At 38.1% G+C, this 23,444-nt stretch overlaps 1 pseudogene; it reads right to left on the bottom strand.

Moving 5' to 3' along the window:
• Positions 1-405: 405 nt before the first annotated feature.
• Positions 406-18,152, bottom strand: LOC107506836 (annotated as a pseudogene).
• Positions 18,153-23,444: the final 5,292 nt, after the last annotated feature.

Below are 23,444 nucleotides of genomic sequence, written 5' to 3'. Positions count from 1 at the left end.
CCGACACTTGTTTTTTGATTTATTGACGATAGTCATTCTGACAGGTGTGAAGTAATACCTCATTGTGGTTTTTATTTGCTGTTCTCTAATGCTTAGTGATACTGAGCATTGTTTCATATGTCTATTGGCCATCTGTATTTCCTCTTTGAAGAAATACCTATTCAGCTCTTCTGTCCGCTTTTTTTTCTCATTAACCTTTGTTTTAATGGGGGTCTCAAAATGCTGTAACGGGTTTTTGGTCGAGTTGTTTCCATTAAAAAATACTGATTTTAAAACCTAATAACTTAAAAACTATTACACACACACACAAAAATGGTCCACAAAATATTCTTCTTTCCTTCTGAAGGTTTTATGATGCATTGTGATCATTAACCCGTCTTTTACTATTAAACTTAAATAGCCAATTGAAAGAAACAGTTCTGAGACCGTTCTTCCACTACTGATTAAGACTGGGGTGGCAGGTATTAGAGATAATATTCATTTAGCCTTCTGAGCTTTCTGGGAAGACTTGGTGACTTTGCCAGCTCCAGCCGCCTTCTTGTCCACTACTTTGATGACACAGCAACTGTCTGTCTCATGTCATGAACAGCAAAATGGTCCAGAAGAGGATAGTCAGAGGAGCTCTCAACACATATGGGCTTGCTAGGAACCATATCAACAATGGCAACATCACCAGATTTCAAAAACTTTGGGCCATCTTCTAGCTTTTTCCCAGAACAACGATCAATCTTCGCCTTCACATCAGCAAATTTGTAAGCTGTGTGAGCTGTGTGACAATCCAGCACAGGTGAATATCTGATACTGACTTGGCCTGGGTAGTTCAGGATAATCACCTGAGCCATGAAGCCACCTGCTTCCATTGGTGGGTCATTTTTGCTGTCACCAGCCACATTGCCATGGCTAATGTCTTTGACAGACACATTCTTGACATTGAAGCCCACATTGTCCCCAGGAAGAGCTTCACTCAAAGCTTCATGGTACATTTCAACAGACTTTACTTCAGTTGTTACATTGACTGGAGCAAAGGTGACCACCATGCTGGGTTTGAGAAGACCAGTCTCCACTCAGGCCACAGGGACAGTACAAATAACACCAATTTTGTAGACATTGTGGCTTGTCAGTTGGACAAGTTGGTGGCGGAATACAATTCAGAGCTTCAAGCAGTATGATTCCACTTGCACTGCCATCTTTACGGGTGACTTTTCATCCCTTGAACCAAGGCATATTATCACTTGACTCCAGCATGTTGTCACCATTCCAACCAGAAATTGGCATAAATGCTACTGTGTCAGGGTTGTAGCCAATTTTCCTAATGTAGGTGCTGACTTCCTTAATAATTTCCTCGTATCTCTTCTGGCTGTAAGGTGGCTCAGCAGAATCCATCTTGTTAACATCAAGGCTTAGTTGTTTCACATCCAGTGTATAAGTCAGAAGGGCATGCTCATGGAGCTGCCCATTCTTGGAGATACCTGCTTCAAATTCACCAACACCAGCAGCAACAATCAAGACAGCACAGTCAGCCTGTGATGTGCCTGTGATCATGTTTTTGATAAAGTCTCTGTGTCCTGGGGCATCAGTGGTGGTCACATAATACTTGCTGGTCTCAAATTTCCACAGGGAGATATCAATGGTGATACCATGCTCACATTCAACTTTTAATTTATAGACTGCTTTGAGTAGTATGGTCATTTTAATGATGTTGATTCTTCCTACTTGTGACCACAGTATATGCTTTCATTTATTTGTATCTTCTTCAATATCTTTTTTCAATTACTTATAATTTTCTGAAAATAGGTCTTTTACAACTCCTTGGTTAATGTGATTTCTAGGTATTTTATTGTTTTTGATGCAATTGTAGATAGGATTATCTTCTTAATTTTTCTTTCTGAAAGTTCATCATTGGTGTATAAAAATGCAATCAACTTCTGATTATTAATTTTGCATCCTGCTACTTAACCGATTCATTAGTTTCTAATAGTTTTTTGGTGGAATCTTTAAGGTTATCTATATATGGTATCATATCATCTGCAAATTATGACAGTTTTACTTCTTCCTTTCCAATTTGAATGCCTTTTATTTCTCTTTCTTGTCTAATAGCTGTAGCTAACACTTCTAATACAATGTTGAAGAGGAGTGGTGAAGGTGGGCATCCTTCTTTTGTTCCTGGTCTTAAGTAAAATACTTTTAGCCTTTCCCCATTGAGCATGATGTTAGCTTTACATTTGTCATATAGAGACTTTATTATGTTGAGGTATGTTCCCTCTATTCCCACTTTGCTGAGAGTTTTGATCATAAATGGATGCTAGATTTTGTCAAATGCTTTTCTGCATTTATTGATTTCATCATATGATTTTTATCTGTTAATTTGTTATGTGGTGTATCACATTCATTGATTTGTGGATATTTTACCAACCTTGCATCCCAGGAATAAATCCAACTTGATCACAGTGTTATATTTCTAATGATTGCTGAATTTGGTTTGCTAAAATTTTGTTGAGGATTTTTGCATCAATGTTCATAAGGAATATAGGTCTATAGTTTTCCTGTTTTTGTAGTGTCTTTGTCTGATTTTGGAATCAGGGTAACAATGACCTCAAAAAAGAACTAGGGAGCCTTCCCTGCTCCTGAATATTTTGGAACAGTTTGAGAAGAGAAGGTGTTAATTCTCCTTTGACTGTTTGCTAAAATTTGCCTATGAAGCCATCTGGTCCAAAACTTCTATTTTTTGGACGGTTTTGATTACTGATTCAATTTTTTTGGTGGTAATTGGTAGGTTCAGATTTTCTGTTTCATCTTGACTCAGTCTTGGGAGATTGTATGTTTCTAGGAATGTGTCCATTTCTTCCAGATTGTCCAATTTGTTGGCATATAATTAATCATAGTATTTTCTTATGATCCGTTGTATTTCTGTGGAGCCCATAATAATTCTCCTCTTTCATTTCTGATTTTATTTAGTTGGGTCCTCTTTTTTTCTTAATGAGTCTGGTTAAAGTTTTATCAATTTTGTTTATACTTTCAAAGAACCAGCTCTTGGTTTCATTGATCTTTTATGTTGTTTTTCTAGACTCTATTTCATTTATTTCTGCTCTGATCTTTATTATTTTCTTCCTTTTACTCAATTTGGACTTTGTTTGCTGTTCTTTTTCTAGTTCTTTTAAGTGTGAGGTTAGATTTGAGCTTTTGAGGTTTATTTGAGCTTTTCCTTGTTTCTTGAGGTAGGCCTGTATTGCTATGAATTTCCCTATTAGAACCATTTTCACTGTGTCCCATAGATTTTGAGCTGTTATGTTTTCATTTTCATTTGTCTCTAGGTATCCTTTGATTTCTTCTTTAATCTCATTGTTAACTCATTCATTGTTTAGTAGCATGTTGTTTAGCCTCCCTGTGTTTGTGCGTTTTCCTTTATTTTTTCTTGTAGTTGATTTCTAGTTTCATTCCAATTTGGTCAGAGAAGACACTTGATCAATCTTCTTAATCTTCTTAAATTTACTGATACTTGTTTTGTAGCATAACATGTGGTCTATTCTGGAAAATATTCCACGTGCACTTGAGAAGAATGCATATTTTGATGCTTTGGGGTGAAATGCTCTGAAAATCTCAATTAAATCCATCTGGTCTATTGTGTCATTTGGTGTCAAAAGGGTGTTACAGTCCCCTACTATGAGTGTATTACTGTCAATCTCACCTACAGGTGCACCTATATTGGGTGCATATATGTTTACTAGAGTTATGTCCTCTTGTTGGATTGACTTGTTTATCATTATATAATAGCTTTCTTTGTCTCTTATAGCCTTTCCTTTAGAGTCTATTTTTTTCTGATATAATTATTGCTATCCCAGCTTTTTTTCCATTCCACTTACATGAAATAACTTCTTCCATCCCTTTACTTTCAGTGTCTATCATTTGATCGGAATTGACTCTCTTGCAGGTAGTGTATACATGGATCTTATTTTCTTATCCATTTGGCTACTCTATGTCTTTTTATTGGAGCATTTAATCTGTTTACATTTAAAGTGATTACTGATAGGTATGTAGTTATTGCCATTTTATTATTCATATTTATGGGAGTTTTTTCCCCTTCTTCTTTTCACGGAAGTCCCCGTAACATTTCTTATAATAATGTCTTGTTGGTGGTGAAGTCCTTAAGCTTTTTCCAGTCTGGAAAAGTCTTATCACATCTTCCATTTTAATTGATAGCCTTGATGAGTAGAGTATTCTTGGTCATAAGTTCTTATTTTTAATTACTTTTAATATTTCCTGGCAGTCCCTTATAGCCTGCAAAGTTTTAGTTGAAAAAATCTGCAGACATTCTTATAAGTAACTAGCTGTCTATCTCTGGCTGCTTTTAAGTTTCTCTCTTTGTCTTTAAATTTTGGTATTTTAATTACAATGTGTCTTGATGTGGGTCTGTTTGAGTTCCTCTTGTGCTTCCTGGACTTGTATGTCTAATTCCTTTGCCAGGTTAGGGATGTTTCCTGTAACTATTTTTCAAATAGATTCTCAATCCCTTGCTCCCTCTCTTCTCTGGTACCCCTATGATGCGGATATTGGTATGCTTGAGGTCTCTTAAGCTATCCTCATTTTTGAGGTGTTTTTTTTTTTTTTTTTTTGTCCCAGAGGTCTCTTAAACTATCCTCATTTTGGGGTTTTTTTTTCTTCTTGTTGTTCTGATTGGGTATTTTCTGTTACCTTGTCTTCTATCTCACTGATTCAATCTTCTGCTTCATCACTCTATAGTTGATTCCTTCTAGTGTATTCTTCATTTCAGTTATTGCATTTTTAATTTTGGACTGGTTCTTTTTTATGGTTTCTATGTCCATTGTTATGCTTACTATCTTTCTTTTGAAGTTCTCATTGAAATCATCTATTCTGTCCCTTGTCGGGATCCATTATGAGACACTGAAGAAGTCACATAGCTGATAGCCATGAAGCAGCTGCTGAGACTGCTTAACAATGGTTCAAGGAAGCAGGCTGTTGAGTTAAACGTTACTGACCCTGGATGGGAGGTTCACCTCCTAAAGCAATCCTTTTAAGATAGTGGAATGTTTTATAGCCCAGAAAGCAAGGATGTTTGTACCCTGAAGGAAGGATATTTAGGAACTTATATAAATGTCAGCATTCCTATGATATGTACTCTGTGCTTTGCTATTGTACTCAAAAAGGTATATAAAGGCTATGCTAATAAACTTGAGGCTGCAGCATTGACTGTATGCCCTCCCAAAGAACTTTTCTGTCTTCTTTTTTTTTTCCTTAGGCTTCACCCCCCTCTTTTAGGTGCTGTTCGACTTTAGCCAGCTGGCTCCGGCAGTCTCTCAGTTCATCGAGTGTCCTAAAACCATTGTTTTGAACTTTGCCTCTGCCAGGTTGCTTCCCTCTATTTCATTTACATTATTTTCTGGAGTTTTCCCCTGTTGTTCTATTTACAGCATGTTTCTTTGTTTTCTCATTTTAGTTGCCTATCTGTGTTTGTTTCTATGTATTAGGAAGAATTGTTTCATTTCTCAGCCTTAGCCAGATGGCCTTATGTAGTAAGTGTCCTGTGAGGCCCACTGGCACAGTATCCCTAATTACCTATGCAGGGGGCTCTGGATATGTTCTTAGTGTGGGTCGTATGTGTTCTATTGTAGTTAAGCCTTTATTGCTGTTAGCATATCAGTGGATGGGATTGTCGCTCAAGCTGTTAACTGTGCAAATTGGCTATGCCCACAGGGTATGAGTTGCTGTGTAGGGGATGACCCCGCGGAGTGGAATTTGCCCTAGCAGACTTGTGTACTTATTGAAACTATCCTTTGGGTGTACCACTTATGAGGATAGTCACATGTTACTCTGCTGTGGTCTGGCACCAGCCTCTGGGTGCATTGGTTTTGTGGCCCCTAGGAGGAGCTCCCCAGTAGGCCAAGGTCAGCTGCTGCCTTTGATTACTCAGGGATACCTAGTGGGAGGTATGAGGCGATTGGAAGAGCCTTTGGGTAATTATGTGAGTCAGGTGGTACAGAGACCCAAAGAGTCATCAGGATATATTGAACAGATTTCCTCTGGCCACTTCAGTGTCAGTTTTTATGCCAGCACCATCTCCATGGCTTCCTGTAAAAGTCTCAGATTGCAGCAAGGCCAACCACTGCCCGCCTTGGGCCTACGAATACCTGACATCTGTTCAAGAGATACTGTACCTGAGGGCAAGGTTTGTGGCATGCCACCAAAAGTCTCTTTTGCATCTAACAAATTGAAAGTTGTTGTTTGCTGTCAAATTTGTGTCCCAAGGAAAGCACAGGTCGGGGCTGGCTACATGGGAACAGACTTGCTACAGGTAATTTGTACATGTTCATATGTCAGAGGCCCACTGATCACTATCTGAACCACTTATATCCTGCAAGGCAGTGTGGAGGATGAAGCACCTTATAGGGATGACAACTTTTTTGTTCTGTTGTCAAAGTATGCCCCCAATTTGTGGCCAAATAAGGCAAAGAAATCAATAGAGAAAAGGGTTCCCATTATATCTATCCTTATACCCTCTTTGAGGCAGCATCAGTTGGCAGAAAGCTAATTGGGCACAGAACTACTCTGTGGAGGATTAAACATAAATGCACCTGGTCTGAGTTGAGAAAGCTAAATGTAACCTCCAAGAACACCTTGAATCTTAGATTTTGAGGACCACGAACAAGAGATGGACTCAGCCTGCACCAGACTGAGAGTGGGGGCACCTCTGACTACCAATAGGCAGCCTGGAACACTCTGCCATCTAATTCTTTCCTCCTATATCTTACCCTGGAAGAGCTACAGTCAGAAGTGGAAAGAGGAGAAGGAAGAGGAGTGAAAGAGCAGATCACGGTTCCATCTCCTCAAAGTCTCTAAGCCAGAAATAGACCAGAAATGATATGGTGAATTATATATATATGTCTATCCCCTAAACTATTCATTTAATAAATATTTACTGTGCCAGATACTATTCAAGGCTCTGAAGATACAGATGTGAACAAAAGAGAAAAAATCTCTACCCTCAGAGAGCTTATGTTCTCAGGAGATACACTAGGCCTCCCTTGAGAGAAGGAACTATTACAGGTTTATGGCTATAGCCCAGGGTCCAACACTATATTCAGCTGGAGCTCATTAAATGTTGTTTAGATGAACCACATCACATTTTTTTGAATTTGTGTTGGACGCTTTGCAGTTGCTTCTCCAGAATCTAATTTCCCTCTTCTCAGCAACTTTCGAGCTCCATTTGGAGGGCTATATTATTTGGGGAAAATAGACTTCGCCCCAGCTCCAAGGCTGGAGCATGTGAACTAAACAAAGACGATCCATGTAGTCTATATCCGACTTCAGTGATTTGTTCAAGTACATGAACTAAGGCAAACCAATCAAAGTAGAACTGAGGACAGAGATGCTTTTTCTCTTTCTAATGTATTATAAAACCTGGAGCCACTAAAACCATTTTTGCTACCATAAAAAAAATCACCTGAGGAGGAACCTTACCCAAAAACAGAGCCAGATCCCTCATGAAAATGTCAAACTCTGGATCAAACCACACCTGAAATCCTCTCTACCTCTAGAGTTTTCAGTTGCATGAATCGATAAATTCTTTTCATTGCTTAAGTTATTTTGAGTTAATTTTTTTATTTGTAACCAAAAATATCCCAACTGATAGATATTAAGTTTTATATAGTGAAAGAATATTCAAGCTGACATATGACACAGACTAATACTTACCTAAAAAACAGTATAACATAAAATGAAAGAATAAGATATGTGTAAATCTACATGAAGTTTCAAACACCCAAAGAAAAAGCAGAGAACATCAAGGGGCTTACTTGACGTATTCAACAGCTCTTGCTGCCGAATTTGGACAAGAAGAGACAGTTTGACCCTGTAGGTGCCTCTTTTTAAAGACCCTTCTGCATTTCCCTATTACCAACAGTTAAAAGCCAAACTCCTTAGCCCTTAACAATCTAGTCCATACATAACCTTCACTCTCATGTCTAACAATTTATAGCCCGAGCATGCTACATCAGTTACACTTAGCATGCCCTATGTGGTAGCTAGCATTGGGGATGACCCCTAATGATCTTCCTCTCCCAATATTCATACTCTTGTTTAGTCCCCTTCATCATTGAATCATGGCTGGCCTGTGTGAACATTTTAAGAATATAGAATATAACAGAGGTGAAGGTGTGTGGCTTTCACGACTAGATTATAAAAAGCTTTGCAGCTTCTGCCTTGCTCCCTTGGATTTCTCTCTCTGGAGGCTGAGGAAAGTCACTCATCATGCTTTGAAGACATTCAAGCTATCCTGGTGGAAAGCACTGAGGACTCCACTCCCACAAATAGCCAGTACCTACTCACCCTCAACGTGAGTGAGCTACTTTGAAAGCAGATCCTTCAACTAAAGTCGAGCCTTCAGATAATTGCAGCCCCAGCTGACATCTGACCACAACCTCATGAGACACTGAGTCAGACCGCTCAGCCACATCATTTTCAATTTCCTGACCCAGAGGAATCACGAGAGATAAGAAATAATTATTATTGGGTTTTTGATTGTTTGGATTTTTTAAATATTGACTTAATTTTTTAGAGCAGTTTTAGGTTTATAGCAAGCTTGAGGGGAAGATTTTCCATATACCGCCTACTCCCACATATGTGTCACCTCCTCCATTGTCAACTTCCTCCCCAGAGTAATATTTTCACTGTCTTCATAGTTTTGCCTTTTCCAGAATGTAATATAGTTGGACTCATAAAGTATGTAGCCTTTCAGAGTGGCTTCTTTCACTTAGTAACATGCATTTAAGTTTCCTCCATGTCTTTTCATGGTTTGGTAACTTATTTATTTTTAGCACTGACTAATTCCACTATCTGGATATACCACAGTTTATTTATCTATTCACCTACTGAAAGATATCTTGGCTGCTTCCAAGTTTTGACAATTATAAATAAAGCTATTGTAAACACCCATGTGCAGGGTTATGTGTGGACATACTTTTTAACTCCTTTGGAAAATTGCTGGCTTGTATGATAAAAGTATATTTAGTTTTGTAAGAAACTGCCAAACCATCTTCCAGAGTGGCTGTACTGTTTCACATTTCCACCAGCAATAACTACTGTTGTTTTAAGTCATTAAGTTTAGGGTTATTTGTTATGCAGCTTTACATAACAAATACAACCTACCATTGAACACATCTAGGATGCTGTTTGCATCTTTTTGTCATTTTTAGGAACTCCTACTTGCCCTCCAAGCTACCACCTTTTTTGAGAAGTCTGCCCTGTTCTCCCATTCAGATCCAGGTCTTCCTGCATATATCTCTATTAGCAGCTCTCACACTATAATCTCATTAAATATTTATGAGGTTATTTCTCCTGTTATAGCTTATTAAAGGCAACAATTTTTAATTAATTATCCAAACGTATATTCCAGAGACTGAGAATGGTACATGTTACATTAAATTAGCAAATGTTGGTTGATTAAATAAAGAAAACCAGCTCTGAACAAGATAGAGGATGCCTTACACTGGTCTGAGGAGCAGAAAAGGGGTAAGAAAAAAGGAAACGGTGGAGAGAAGGACCAAAGATATTATTGGACAACTGGTCTAGCTCCTAGTTCTTTAGTTCACTTTAAAAACACCTTTCCCTGATAATAAAAATGCCAACAAAACCTAGGTAAGCAGTAGTAGGTGGTTCCATAGTATCTTTTGCTCTCAAAAAAAAAAAAAAAACAAACAAATTAATCTGCAGATAGAAAAATAACAAACCGAAATAAACAAAAATTTTAAAAGAAATTTTTAAAAAGAAATGAAAAATGTTAAGAACCATTGCAACAGAGAACTGGAACAATAATGCGGCAAAAAGCTGGGTACCAGGGTCTTGGTATGGGGAGGGACAAAGGCTGGATCTCGACAGTCTAAAAAGGAGGAAGGAACATCTGGTTTCAAACACTTCCTCTTCACAGATAGAGCAAGAGGAAATGTGGTTTAAAAAGGGGCCCCTCAATGAGAGTAGAAAGCCATGGGCTGGGATCTTTTTCCAGAATCTTGATAATGAAAGTTATTCTTGGGGTAAAGGACAAAGAGGTCTCAGAAGTCAGGCACTGAATCCAAAAACAAACTGGAATTTTAGAAGAGGTTGGATTGATGTCCAGTTAGAACATAGCAGGGAGAAGTGAATCTTGGAAAGATTTAGAAAGTGGTGTCAAAGGAACTCAAAAAGAGTCTGGAGGCTTTGCTAGAAATAAATGATAAAGATTTATTCAAGGGCCTTAAAGTTTGAAAATTTGGAATATAGCTAGGCAAAAACCCATAAGCGTTCCAAAAAAGAAAGAAAAAAAGCTTTTATAATGAAAAGTCTATTCTTAAGAATAATCAGTTTTGCATTCTTAGCCCAGATGGTCCAGGACTATTATCATTCAGATTTCAGACTGTCTGGATGAGTGCCAGGAGTTCTGGTCACTTCTGGTGGTCTAGATAATGGATGTTACATTGACTATGTGAGTCTTTCAAGGAATAACCAGAGGGTTATCTAGAGATTTGGTGTATATCCATGTATTGACACATAATGAAATGATATATATCCAGGCAATGACACAGGACTGGAAAGTTCAAGAGTTTAAGTTCCCAGGCTTAGTTAGAACAAGAATAGAATCATTCCTCATGTCTCAGCCTATTCGATTTTAGTAATTTAGCATCTTGACGATAGCGACTTTATTTTATTTCTTCACTCTTTTCCTCAGTAGGAATCAAAGACGAATTCTGATTTAGCTATAGATGTGAGAATTAAATGATTGATCTGAATAACACAACTAATATGGTAGCATTCATTATACATTGAAAACTAACTTTTAGAAATAAAATATAGTTTTTTAAGAATTAAAGCATACTTTACAAAAACCATTTTAATTTTATGCCACAAAAGGGCAGAAATGATACAGGCTATATTTTCTAATCATGATCCATTAGGGTAAAAAATATAAAATGTCAAAAATACAACTAAAAATACTTAATTTTGAAAATTAAACATTTTAAGAACATAGAACAAATAGCACATAGTATAATAATCTGGTAAATTTTTAAATAATAATAATAAAACACTAATAACAACTGACATTGAGCATTTACTCGGTGCTAGGCACAGTTCTAAATGCTTTGCATGTATTAACTCATCTAATCTTCATAGAAATCCTATGAAGAAACTGAGGCACACGAAACTTATGTAATTTTATACCAAGTTTTTACAATAGAGCTTATATCTTTTAGGATGCTTTGGGCTACAAATTAGAGATCTCAACTCAAAAAAATAGCCACAGAACAAGACCAGAGGGGGACTCCAGAGCCAGGTATTCAGCAGCTCAGTAGCTTTATTAAGGACCCGGTGATTTCATGTCATTTCATTTGAATTCTGTGATTATGCTGAACTGAATTGTTCTCAAATTTCTCTTTACTACTCTAAAGATTCTCTTCACTTCCCCTTTTCTATATGAAAGTGAGGCTCCTTTACCTAAAAGTATCGCTTCCGCAATATCTCCTACCATAGTTTGCTTAGCCCCTTTCTGGATCCTTATAGCTAAATTTATTAATTCCTCACACATTTTTGTTCATTAAAATACTATGTATTGGCTAGCAGAAGCAGGGAACAGGGATTTTGGAGAAACATGGTGGAGTGAGAGATGTCACCAGACTTCTTCCCTTGAAACAACAATAAGCTGAACATCTAAAACTCAATAAAAAAATACCCAACTTGCACATCAGCACGCCTGAGTGTGGGATCTGTGCATAAGAGCTACCACAGGTCAGAACCCTGGGTGGTGCTCTGGGAGAAATAAAGAAGCTGCCTCTCACAACTGTTGGAGCTCGCTGTAGGAGGAGGTGGAGGGGAGAGGGTGCTGCAACTTTCTTGAACAGTCCAGCCTGGGAGTGCTGTGAGTTTCATGCATCTGGGGGCAGGGTCTAGTCATCAGGGCAGAAAGCAGAGAAGTGGGACTGCAGAAAAACACCATGGTATTGGAAGCAAAATAGAGACACAGACCAGTGGAACAGAATCAAGAGTACAGAAGTAAACCCATATTTATATGGGCATATAATTTTTGACAAAGAAGCCAAAAACATACAGTGGAGAAAGCCTCTTCAATAAATGGTGCTGGGAAAACTGGAAGGCCACCTACAAAAGAATAAAACTAGACTATTGTCTATCACCACACACCAAAGAACTGAAAATGAATTAAGGAGCTTAATATAACCTGAAACAATAAAATGCAAAGAAGAAAACATAAGAATTAAATTCAAGGACCTTGGACTTAAAGAGGATTTTATGAATTTGACCTCAAATGCAAAGGAAGTAAAATCTAAAATAAATGAATAAGACTACATCAAACTAAAAAGCTTCTGCTCAGCAAAAAAAAAAAAAAAAAAAAAAAAAATCATCAACAAGGTAAAGATACAGCCATCTGAATGGGAAAGTATATTTGCAAACAATGCCTCTGATAAGGGCTTAATATCCAAAATATACAAAGAACTCATAAAACTCAATAACGACATCAAAAAATGAGCAGAGGACCTGAACAGACACTTCTCCCTAGAGGACATACAAATGGCAAACTAATATATGAAAAGATGCTCAACATCTCTAGCTATTAGGGAAATGCAAATCAAAACCACAATGAGATATCATCTCACACCTTTTAGAATAGCTATAATCAACAGTACAAGTATTAACAGATGTTGGAGAAGATGCGGAGAAAAAGGAACCCTCATGCACTGCTGGTGGGACTGAAAATTGGTACAGCCATTATGGAAAACACTATGGAGTTTCCTCAAAAAACTAAGAATTGATCTACCACATGATCTAGCAATTCCTCTACTGGAGATTTACCCCCAAAACTTGAAAACCCGTATCAGAAAAGATATTTGCATACAAATGGTCCTAGCAGGATTATTCACAATGACCCAGATATGGAAGCAACCGAAGTGTCCTACAATTGATGATTGGCTAAAGAAGCTGTGGTACAATGGAATATTACTCAGCCATAATATTACTGTGGTACATATATACAATGGAATATTACTCAGCCATAATATTACTGCCATTTGTGACAACATGGATGGAACTCGAGATAATCATACTAAGTGAAATAAGACAGACAGAAAAAGTTGAAAATCACATGATATCAGTTATAAGTGGGATATAAACCTAAAAGCAACAAATGAGCAAGACAAACAAACAGAGACTCATGGACATGGACTATAGACTACTGGTTACCAGAGGGTAGGGGGTGGGGGAGGAGGGAGGAGGTAGACGGGGTAAAGTGGATCAAATATAGGGTAGCTGAAGGAAACCAATCTTTGGGTGGTAAACACACAATAGAATATACATATGTCAAATGATAATGTACACCTGAAAATCATATAATTGTATTAACCAATGTTGCCCCAATAAACTTAATTTTTTAAAAAAGTTATAATTTTTAAAACTACTATATATTAAGCTACTATTAGGTGTGAGGCATTAGGGGATCTAGAAATAAGCAGAACACACGAAGTCTCTGCCCCTGTGGGAGTCTAGCAGATACTATCAGCATCTTGTCCTCAAATTCCTCAGATCCTAACACCCTCAGACTCTGCAGTCTTCTTCCAAATGGCTACTAGACCCGCGATGCATTAAGCCAGAAGTGCCACCCAATCCCAAAGCAGCTTGCAACCAACTGATTTCAGAAATTGCTATATAAATACCCCAGCCCCCTTGCACCTTAGGTGGGATAATTCTGAGGTATGCGTTTTTCATCATTTCCCAGAGTTGCTCCCCTGGATTAAGGTCCAGTCACTCTCTGAAGTAACTGGTTTAATAAGGCACACTTGGTATAAAGTTTCACTTATGTAGGCTGAATAAGTTCTGGAGATTTAATGTACAGCATGGTGGCTATAGCTAATAGAATTTATTGTATATTTGAAATTTGCTAAGAGTAGATCTTAAATGTTCTCACCACAGGAAAAAAAAAAAAGATGACTATGTGAGATGATGGTATGTTAATTACCTTGATTATGGTAACCATTTCAGAATGTATACACATATCAAAACAATTTGATCATTGTACTTTGTAAATATATACAATTTTTATTTATCAATTATACCTTAATAAAACAGGGAAATTTGCAACAACATGGATGGAACTCAAGGTAATCTTGCTAATCAAAATAAGCCAGACAGAAAAAGTTGAAAATCACATGGTATCAGTTATATGTGGGATATAAACCTAAAAGCAACAAATGGGCAAGACAAACAAACAGAGACTCATGGACATGAACTATAAACTAGTGGTTACCAGAGGACTATAAAGTAGTAGTTACTAATGGGGTGGAGGAGGAAGGGGGAGGAAGATGGGGTAAAGGGGGTCAAATATAGGTCGGTAGGGGGAGGGTAAAGTTGATAAAGGGGATCAAATATATGGTAGCTGAAGGAAATTGGACTTTAGGTGGTGAACATAGAATATACAAATGTCAAATGATAATATACACCTGAAAATTATATGATTATATTAACCAATGTTACCCCAATAAACTTATTTAAAAAAAAAAGAAGTATTTGAATAAACAAGCAGGTCCCAGAAGACAAAATATTTTCATGCCCCTTTTATACTGTTCAAAAACAAGTAAAATGAAAATAAAAATATGTGTGGTAATTAAAGGGAGGAGCAGGAAAAATGAAAAACACAAATCCAGATTAATGGTCCCTCTGAGAGGGAGGCAGAGGCTGGGACAGGGGAGAAGTGCATCGGTAAGTTCTTAGAAATAATCAGCCTGTTGGGTTAGGTGCTAGATTTACTGGTGCTCAGATCTTTTAATAAATAAGTAACAGAATACAAGTAGGGCATACACAGACTCACTGCTGATAACATTGTGCATAATCTAATTCTATGCATCTAAGGTTCAAAACAGTATATGGTTTCTGTACTGGGATCTTACACTTTCCAAAGTGGGACTGATGTCTCAAAAAGGTCTCTAAACTAGAAATTGGAAATCTCTTGGTTTTTGTTCTGCCACTAACTTGCCAGAAACTTCGACAACTAATTCCTGTGAATGGCTCTGTTTCCTCACTTGTGAAATGAGTAGCTTAGCTAAAACACTACTGAAGCTCCTACTAAAAAAAATAAAGATGACTAAATACTGGGTAGAGAAGCAAAACACAACTGGTGTCTGTCAACAGGCTTCTAGCCCCTCCCAACAACAGAGAGCCTCACCCCATCACACCCTTCTCTAGGGTCCTGGGTGTGGCCTCCATTCTTCCCTGGTTCCTCACTCTTGTAGAATGAATGCTGAGCCCATTCCCCAGACCCAACATCTGCCTTTCAGTCTCCCTTACCCTTACCCTATGTGTACTCTCCACCTAGGAACCCAGACATCCTGACCTGCCTTCAGTACCTGAAGATCCCATGCACAGCCTGATGGTTCATGAAGTCACTTACACAATCCCTTCTTCAGGCCTGTAATGTTGCTCCCAAACACCCAGATGTAGACAGGGCCAGAACATACAACTTGATCCTCACAACAGAGGTGACTCAGCCCAACAAGGAACACCCAGAGAAATTGCTTTGTTGCTGCACCCTTCCAAGGCAGTTACATTTGTCCCCCTGCCACTAATTTGCCAGAAATTTCATCTGGCCCACATCCAAGAACTAAGAACCCTAAAAGTCCTCCCACTGCCTCCATCTTTATCTCAGGAAGTCGTGAGGCTCAGAGACTCTAAGCCAGTCAGAATTGGAGTGTGTGACTGACCCTCACTGGTTCCATGGGAGTTGCACTTCTGTGTGCTTGGGATTTCCCACTGCTGTAGCTAATTCTCTCTGCCTGAGGGGTTTCTCCAAAGCCTCAGAAGGTGACCTTGCTCTTTTGAGGAGCAGCTAGAAATGGAGGGGAGTTAACTCCCCTCACAGTGTTAAGGGTAGAAAATTTTCAAAGTGAGCTGACTAGCTAAGTCAGCTACAGGGAAGAAATATCTTTAGATACCAGAAGTTGTCCCACTTGCTTGGGTGTGGTTTTAGAAAATGTATTGTATAGGATATAAAGATGGCCAGTGTTTGCTTCTGTAATCAACTCACCTATTAACCAGAGTGTGGTATGAGACAATGTATCTGTATTGTGTTAATGGTCAATTTCTACTCCTGTAACCTGCTTACTTGTTTATCAACTCACCTATTAACCAGAGTGTGGTACGAGACAATGTATCTGTATTGTGTTAATGGTCAATTTCTACTCCTGTAACCTGCTTACTTGTTTGATGTAGTTTTAGGTTTTATGAGCTGCCTCTCTTGAGAATGTAAGGATGGAAGCTTCCCAGTAAATCAGAAACAAGGAGATGACTCCTCTAGGCACCAAAGCCCCAAGAAGAGGTGCAATATTCCAGGATAAAGATAACAAGACTGCCTATCAAGCTAGGTGTGATTTAGTAATTCCCCAGATACATTTATCTTTGTAAAAGACATTAACGGCTAACATCTGTTCTCTGTAATTTCCTTACCCTCTTTGTTTTAGGAAGTAGTCCGAGGCTTTATAAACTGCCTCAAACAAAGACCCGGGGCTGATTTTCTCTAACCCTGCGTGGTGGAGGGCCGGCTAATAAAGGCTTGTCTAAGTGTCCAGATCTTTCATCCTCAGGAAGGATGACACAAGTGCTTCTCAGTGGGAGGAAGCTCCTCTCTCCACAGTGCTAACCTACTTCATACTGCACCTTCCCTGACTCCCTGGCTCCCTCCCATACCTTGTGGGTGTTTACTGCACCTCATAAATTAGCCTGCTTTCACTGGGATCTTTGTCTTAAGTTCTGCTTCTGGAGGAACCCAAAATAAGACAGAATTCTCTAAGCCAGCCTCTTTCCACTACAGATGAGGAAACAGGAAAGATGACAGGTCCCCACAAGATCTGATCACCACCACACACCCCTCCACCCACATGACTTCCTCCATTCAAAAGATAACTTGCCAAAATATCTCAATTTCCTCATGCAGTGTTTCCCAGACTTCATTCATTCACATACTATTTTCACTATTTTTGCTTCAAGCCACATGCCCTTTTCATACTTGTCATTACCACCTTTAATATTTACTTAACACATTTTAATAAACTCTTTTTTACTTGAATTTCCTTTTTTCATGTTAACCTCTATTTTAAAAATAAAAATTATATTTTAATAGGTAATACATTCATATGGTTCCAAATAATAATGTACACAGTGAAAAGTTTCCCTCCTAGTCCTGCCCCCAGCCTCCAAGAACCATAGTACCAGTTTCTTATATATCTTTTCCAGAACAATCTAGAACTATACAAGTATGCATATGTGTGTTTTCCCTAAAACATGTATTATAAAAGTTAACATTATGTCAAAATCATAAATAGGAAGAGCTCCAGTCAAAATGGCATAGTAGGTAAATGTTGTGCTTGCCTCTTACAATGACCACATTAAAATTGCAACTGAATTATAGATCAACTGGAGAACAATTTGAAGACTAGCTGAACTAAGTCCTACAACTAAGGATATAAAGAAGAGGCCACCTCAAGACTGGTAGAAGGGGTAGAGATGCAAAACGGCTGACTCCACACTCACGTGTGGCAGAGGAGAATCAGGAGGGCTATCTTGGCTGCAGAGATCCCCCATGAAGAGTAAGGGGTCCCAGCTCCACAACGAGCTCCCCACCCAGAGAACCAGTGCGAAGAGCAGGAGCCCCCATAACATCTGCCTGTGAAAACCAGTGGGTTTTCCATCCATCTAGGTGAGACAGAAGGCAGCTAGAAACCAGGTTTCCTCTTGCAGGGCCTAGCACAGACTATCCCACTCCCAGGCACTCATCTGGGCTCCTGTGGAGGACAGTGGCTTGGGAGGTGCCAGAAACAGAGAGAGACTAAGTTGTGTGGCTTCAGGGCGAGGGATGGAGGGAAAACCACCATTGTCCCTATGTTGAGGCCTCTTCCCATTTAGCCAGCAGACAGGTGCCATCTTTCCTATGTGGAGCTCTCCCCCCTACATGTCCAAATCTGAATCTGCATTGCCCTGGTGAGCCTTGCTAACTCCATCCTAATGATTATGTTGGACTCTGCCCCACCAAACTTCCGTACCTCCAGAGGCTTTTTCACAGCTGGTAGTGGGCCCACACTGCAGTCCTTCTTTGACAATTCTCCGGGGTCCATGGGCCCCCAGCAGGCAGCAGGTGGCAGTGCTCTGAGACTTTTGCAGAGTGGCCCCAGACTCAGCACTAGCACAAAATATGAATCTGCATTAACCTAATGAACATAACTTGCTCCACACTGGTGACTCTCTGAGACCCCACCCCACTGCAACTCCCTACCACTTGAGGCTCTTTCAGTGATTGAGCCTTATGGACAGCCAGCTGGCAGTGGCAGGGTTAGGGGTGCCTTGAAATTTTTGCTGAGCTGCCCCAGACTCAATACTGGTGCTAACCAGCCTCACTTCGCAGTTTGGCCACTTCCACATACCTCCAGTTCCAGCACAAGCAGCGACCAACAATAGATCACTTTGTAATTCCTACTAGGTAGCCCTGGACCAGTCACAGGCAGCAGCTGATCTTGGCCTGCATAGGAGCCCCTCCCAAGAGGCCCCGGAATTGGCACACCTGGTAGCCAGCTTCAAACCTCACAGAACACCACCCGACTGGTTCCACAAGTGGCACACCCAGGGGGTGGTCTCAGGAGTCACCAGAGCCTACTGGGGTGAATCCTGCTCCCCAGTAAGGTAGTCCCCACAAGGCAGCTCCTATGCTGTGGTCATGACCAATCCTCATGGCCAGTCAACCTGGGGGTGAATCCCACCCACTGATGTGCCTACAGCGATCAGGACTTGGTTCCAGCAGGAGGGCACATATGATTCACCCAGGGGACACTTCTGGAGCACCCGACTCAGGTAACCAGGGAGACTATGCCACTGGGCCCCATGGGACACCTACTACATAAGGCTACCCTGCCAAGATTGGGGAATGTAGCAGATCTACCTACTACATAGAAACAAAAAGAGAGAGACAGCCAAAATAAGGAAACAAAAAAGCATGTCCCAGATGAAAGAACAGGAGAAAATTCCAGAAAAACAACTAAATAAAATGGAGGCAAGCAATTTACCAGATACAGAGTTCAAAACACTAGTTATAAGGATACTCAATGAACTTATGAGAACTTCAATAAAGAGATAGTAAGCATAAAAAAGGACATAGAAACCATAAAAAAGAAACAGTCAGAAATGAAGAATATGATAAATGAAATGAAGAATACACTAGAAGGAATTAACAGCAGATTAGAGGAAGTAGAGGTTCAAATCAGTGATTTAAAAGACAAGGTAGCAGAAAACGCCCAATAAATACAGCGGGGGGGGGGGGGTGGGAAATGAGGATAACTAAAGGGAATCTCTCAGGCAACATCAAGTGTAACAACATTCACAACATAGAAGTACCAGAAGGAAAAGAGAAAGAACAGGGGATGATGACTGAAAACTTCCCTAACCTATTGGAGGAAATAGACATACAAGTCTAAATATCACAGAGAGACTCAAATAAGATGAACCTAAAGAGGCCCACATCAAGACACATCATAATTAAATGCCAAAGGTTAAAGACAAAGAGAGAATCATAAAAGTGGCAAGATAAAGACAGTTAATTATTTACAAGGGAGCTTCCAGAAGACTAACAGACAATTTCTAAACAGAAACTTTACAGGCCAGAAGGGCTTGCACAATATTTTTAAAGTGATGAAAGGCCAGGACCTACAACCAAAACTACTCTACCCAGCAAGGCTATCATTTAAAATTGCAAGAGAGCTTCCTATATGAGAAAAAGCTAAAGGAATCCATCACCACCAAACCAGTATTATAAGAAATGTTAAAGGGACTTCTTTAGGATGAAGAATAAGGGGAGGGGCAGAGAACATAAATATGAGTAATAAAATGGCAAATAACTACATACCTATTAATAATCACTTTAAATGTAAATGGATTAAATGCTCCAATCAAGACATAAAATGACTGAATGGATAAGAAAACAAGACCCATACATATGCTGTCTACATCATATGTAGATACACACAGACTGAAAGTAAAGGGATGGAAAAATATATTTCATGCAAACTGAAATGAAAAAAGTTAATGTAGCATCGTAGCAATACTCATATCAGACAAAATAGACAGTAAAACAAAGGCTATAATAAGATACGAAAAAGAACATTTCACAATAATAGATCAATCTCACCCTTGTAAACATTTATGCACCCAACATGTAACAACTAAATACATAAATCAAATATTACCCAACATAAAAGAATATATTGACCATAAAAATAGCCATTGTAGGAGATTTTAACACCCTATTGAAATCAAAGGATATATCTTCCAGACAGAAAATCAACAAGGAAACAGTAGCCTTAAATGATACATTACATCAGATGGATTTAATTGATGTTTTTAGAGCATTTCACCCAAAGCAGCAGAATGTACATTCTTTTAAAGCATACATGGAAAGTTTCCCAGGATAGACCACATGTTAGGCCACAGAACAAGTCTTAATAAATTTAAGATTGAAATAAAAACAAGCATTCTCTCTGACCACAATGATATGAAAGTAGAAAGCAATTACAAGAAGAAAACTGAAAAAACACACAAATACATGGAGGCTAAATAACATGCTACTAAACAATGAATGGATTAACAATGAAATCGAGGAAAATCGAAAGATACTTCGAGACAAATAAAAATGAAAATGCAGCAACCCCAAATCTATGAGACACAACGAACACAGTCCTAAGAGAGTAATTCATAGCAATACGGGCCCACTTCAAGAAAAAAAGAAAAATCTCAAATAAACAATCTCTCCCTACACTTAAAAGAACTAGAAAAATAACAGCAAACAAAGCACAAAGTGTATAGAAGGAAGGAAATAATAAAAATCAGAGCAGAAATAAACAAAATAGAGTCTTAAAAAAAACACAAAAGATTAGTGAAATCAAGATCCGGTTCTTTGAAAAGATAAAAACATTGATAAATGTTAAACCAGACTCATCGAGAAAAAAAGAAAGAGGACCCAAATAGATAAAATCCGAAATGAAAGGAAAGTGACAACTGATACCACAGAAATACAAATAATTGTAAGAAAATATTATGAACAATTACATACCAACAAATTCGACAATCTAGAAGAAATGGGTAAATTCCTAGAAACATAATTTTTTAAAAGTAAATCAAGAAAAAGTAGAAAATCCAAATAGACCAATTACTACTAATGATATCAAATCAGTAATCAAAAAAACTCCCCACAAACAAAAGTCCTTGACCAGATGACTTCACTGGTAAATTTTACCAAACATTCAAAGAAGAATTAACACCTATTGTTCTCAAGCTATTCCAAAAAAATTCAAGAGGAAGGAAGGCTCCCAACCTTATTTTATGAAGCCACCATTACTTTGATTCCAAAGCCAAACAAAGACATTACAAAAAAAAAAAAATTATAGGCCAATATCCCTAATGAACATAGATGCAAAAATCTCCAACAAAATATCAGCAAACTGAATTTAACAATACATTAAAAATATCATACACCACGATAAAGTTGGATTTATTATTAGGATGTAAGGTTGGTTCAATATTTACAAATAAATTAACACAATATACCACATAAACAAAATATGAAGAATAAAAATCATATGATCATATCGATAGATGCAGAAAAACCATTTGACAAAATCCCACAGCTGTTAATGATAAATGTTCTCAGAAAAGTGGAAATAGAACATATCTCAACATAATAAAGGCCATATATGACAAACCCGCAGCTAACATCATACTTAATGGTGAAAACCTGAAAGTATTTTCCTTAAGATCAAGAACAAGACAAGGATGTCCACTTTTACCATTTTTATTCAGCATATTATTGCAAGGCCTACCCACAGCTGTCAGATCAGAAAAACAAATAAAGCCATCCAAATTGGAAATAAAGAAGTAAAACTGTCATTATTTACAGATGCCATGATATTATATAGAGAGAACCTTAAAGATTCCACCAAAAAAAACTTTTAGAACTGATAAATGAATTCGGTAAAGTCACAGGATACAAAATTAATATTCAGAAATCAGTTCCATATCTATACACCAATAATGAATTATTAGAGAGAGAAAACAATCCCATTTATAACTGCATCAAAAAAATCTAGAAATAAATTTTACCAAAGAGGTTAGAGACTTATACTCAAAAAATTATAAAACATTGAAGAAAGAAAATGAAGAAGATACTAATAAATGGAAGGATATACCATGCTCCTGGATAAGGAGAATTAACATTGTTAAAATATCCATACTACCCAAAGGAATTGATAGATTCAATGCAATCCCTATCAAACTACCAATGGCATTTTTCACAGAACTTAAACTAGTAATCCTAAAATTTATATGGAAACCATAAAAGACCCAAATAGCCACGGCAATCTTGAGAAAGAACAACAAAGTTAGAAGTATCACAATATCCAATATCCAAACATACTACAAGGCTATAGTCTTCAAAACAGCATGGGACTGGCATAAAAACAGACACATTGATAAATGGAACAGAATAAAGAGCCCAGAAATAAACCTACGGCTATATGGTCAATTAATCTATGACAAAGGAGGCCAGAATATACAATGGGTACCAATGACATTTTTCAGAGAGCTAGAACAAATAATCCTAAATTTATATGGAACTGTAAAAGACCCCAAATAGCAACAGCAATCATGAGAAAGAAGAACAAAGTTGGAGGTACCACACTACCTGATATCAAACTATACTACAAGGCTACAGTAATCAAAACAGCATGGTACTGACATCAAAACAGATACATTAGTCAGTGGAACAGAATAGAGTGCTCAGAAGTAAATCCACACCTATATGCTCACTTAATATATGACAAAGGAGGCAAGAATATACAATGGTGCTGGGAAAATTGGACAGACACATGCAAAAAGAAAAAGAAACTGGACCACATTCCTACACCGTATACAAGAATAGACTCAAAATGGATTAAAGGCTTAAATGTAAAACCCAAAGCCATAAAACTTCTAGAAGAAAAGATGAGCAGAATCTCTCTGATATTGCTACCAGTAATATATTTTTGGACATATCTCCTCAGGTAAGGGAAACAAAAGAAAAAATAAACAAATGGGACTACATCAAACTAAAAAGTTTTTGCACAGCAAAGGAAACCATTGACAAAACAAAAAGACAATCGACTGAATGCGAGAAGATATTCACTTACAATACATCTGATAAGACGTTCATATCCAAAATAAATAAAGAGCTCATACAACTCAACAACAACAACAACAATCCAGTTAAAAAATGGACAGAAGAGCTGGATAGGTATTTCTCCAAAGAGGAAATACAGATGGCCAACAGACATATGAAAAGATGCTCAAGATCACTAATCATCAGAGAAATACAAATTAAAACCATAATG

The sequence above is a fragment of the Rousettus aegyptiacus genome, unplaced genomic scaffold (assembly GCF_014176215.1).
Source record: "Rousettus aegyptiacus isolate mRouAeg1 unplaced genomic scaffold, mRouAeg1.p scaffold_m13_p_8, whole genome shotgun sequence".
Taxonomy (NCBI): Eukaryota; Metazoa; Chordata; class Mammalia; order Chiroptera; family Pteropodidae; genus Rousettus; species Rousettus aegyptiacus.
This window is presented reverse-complemented; position numbering and strand designations above follow the sequence as displayed.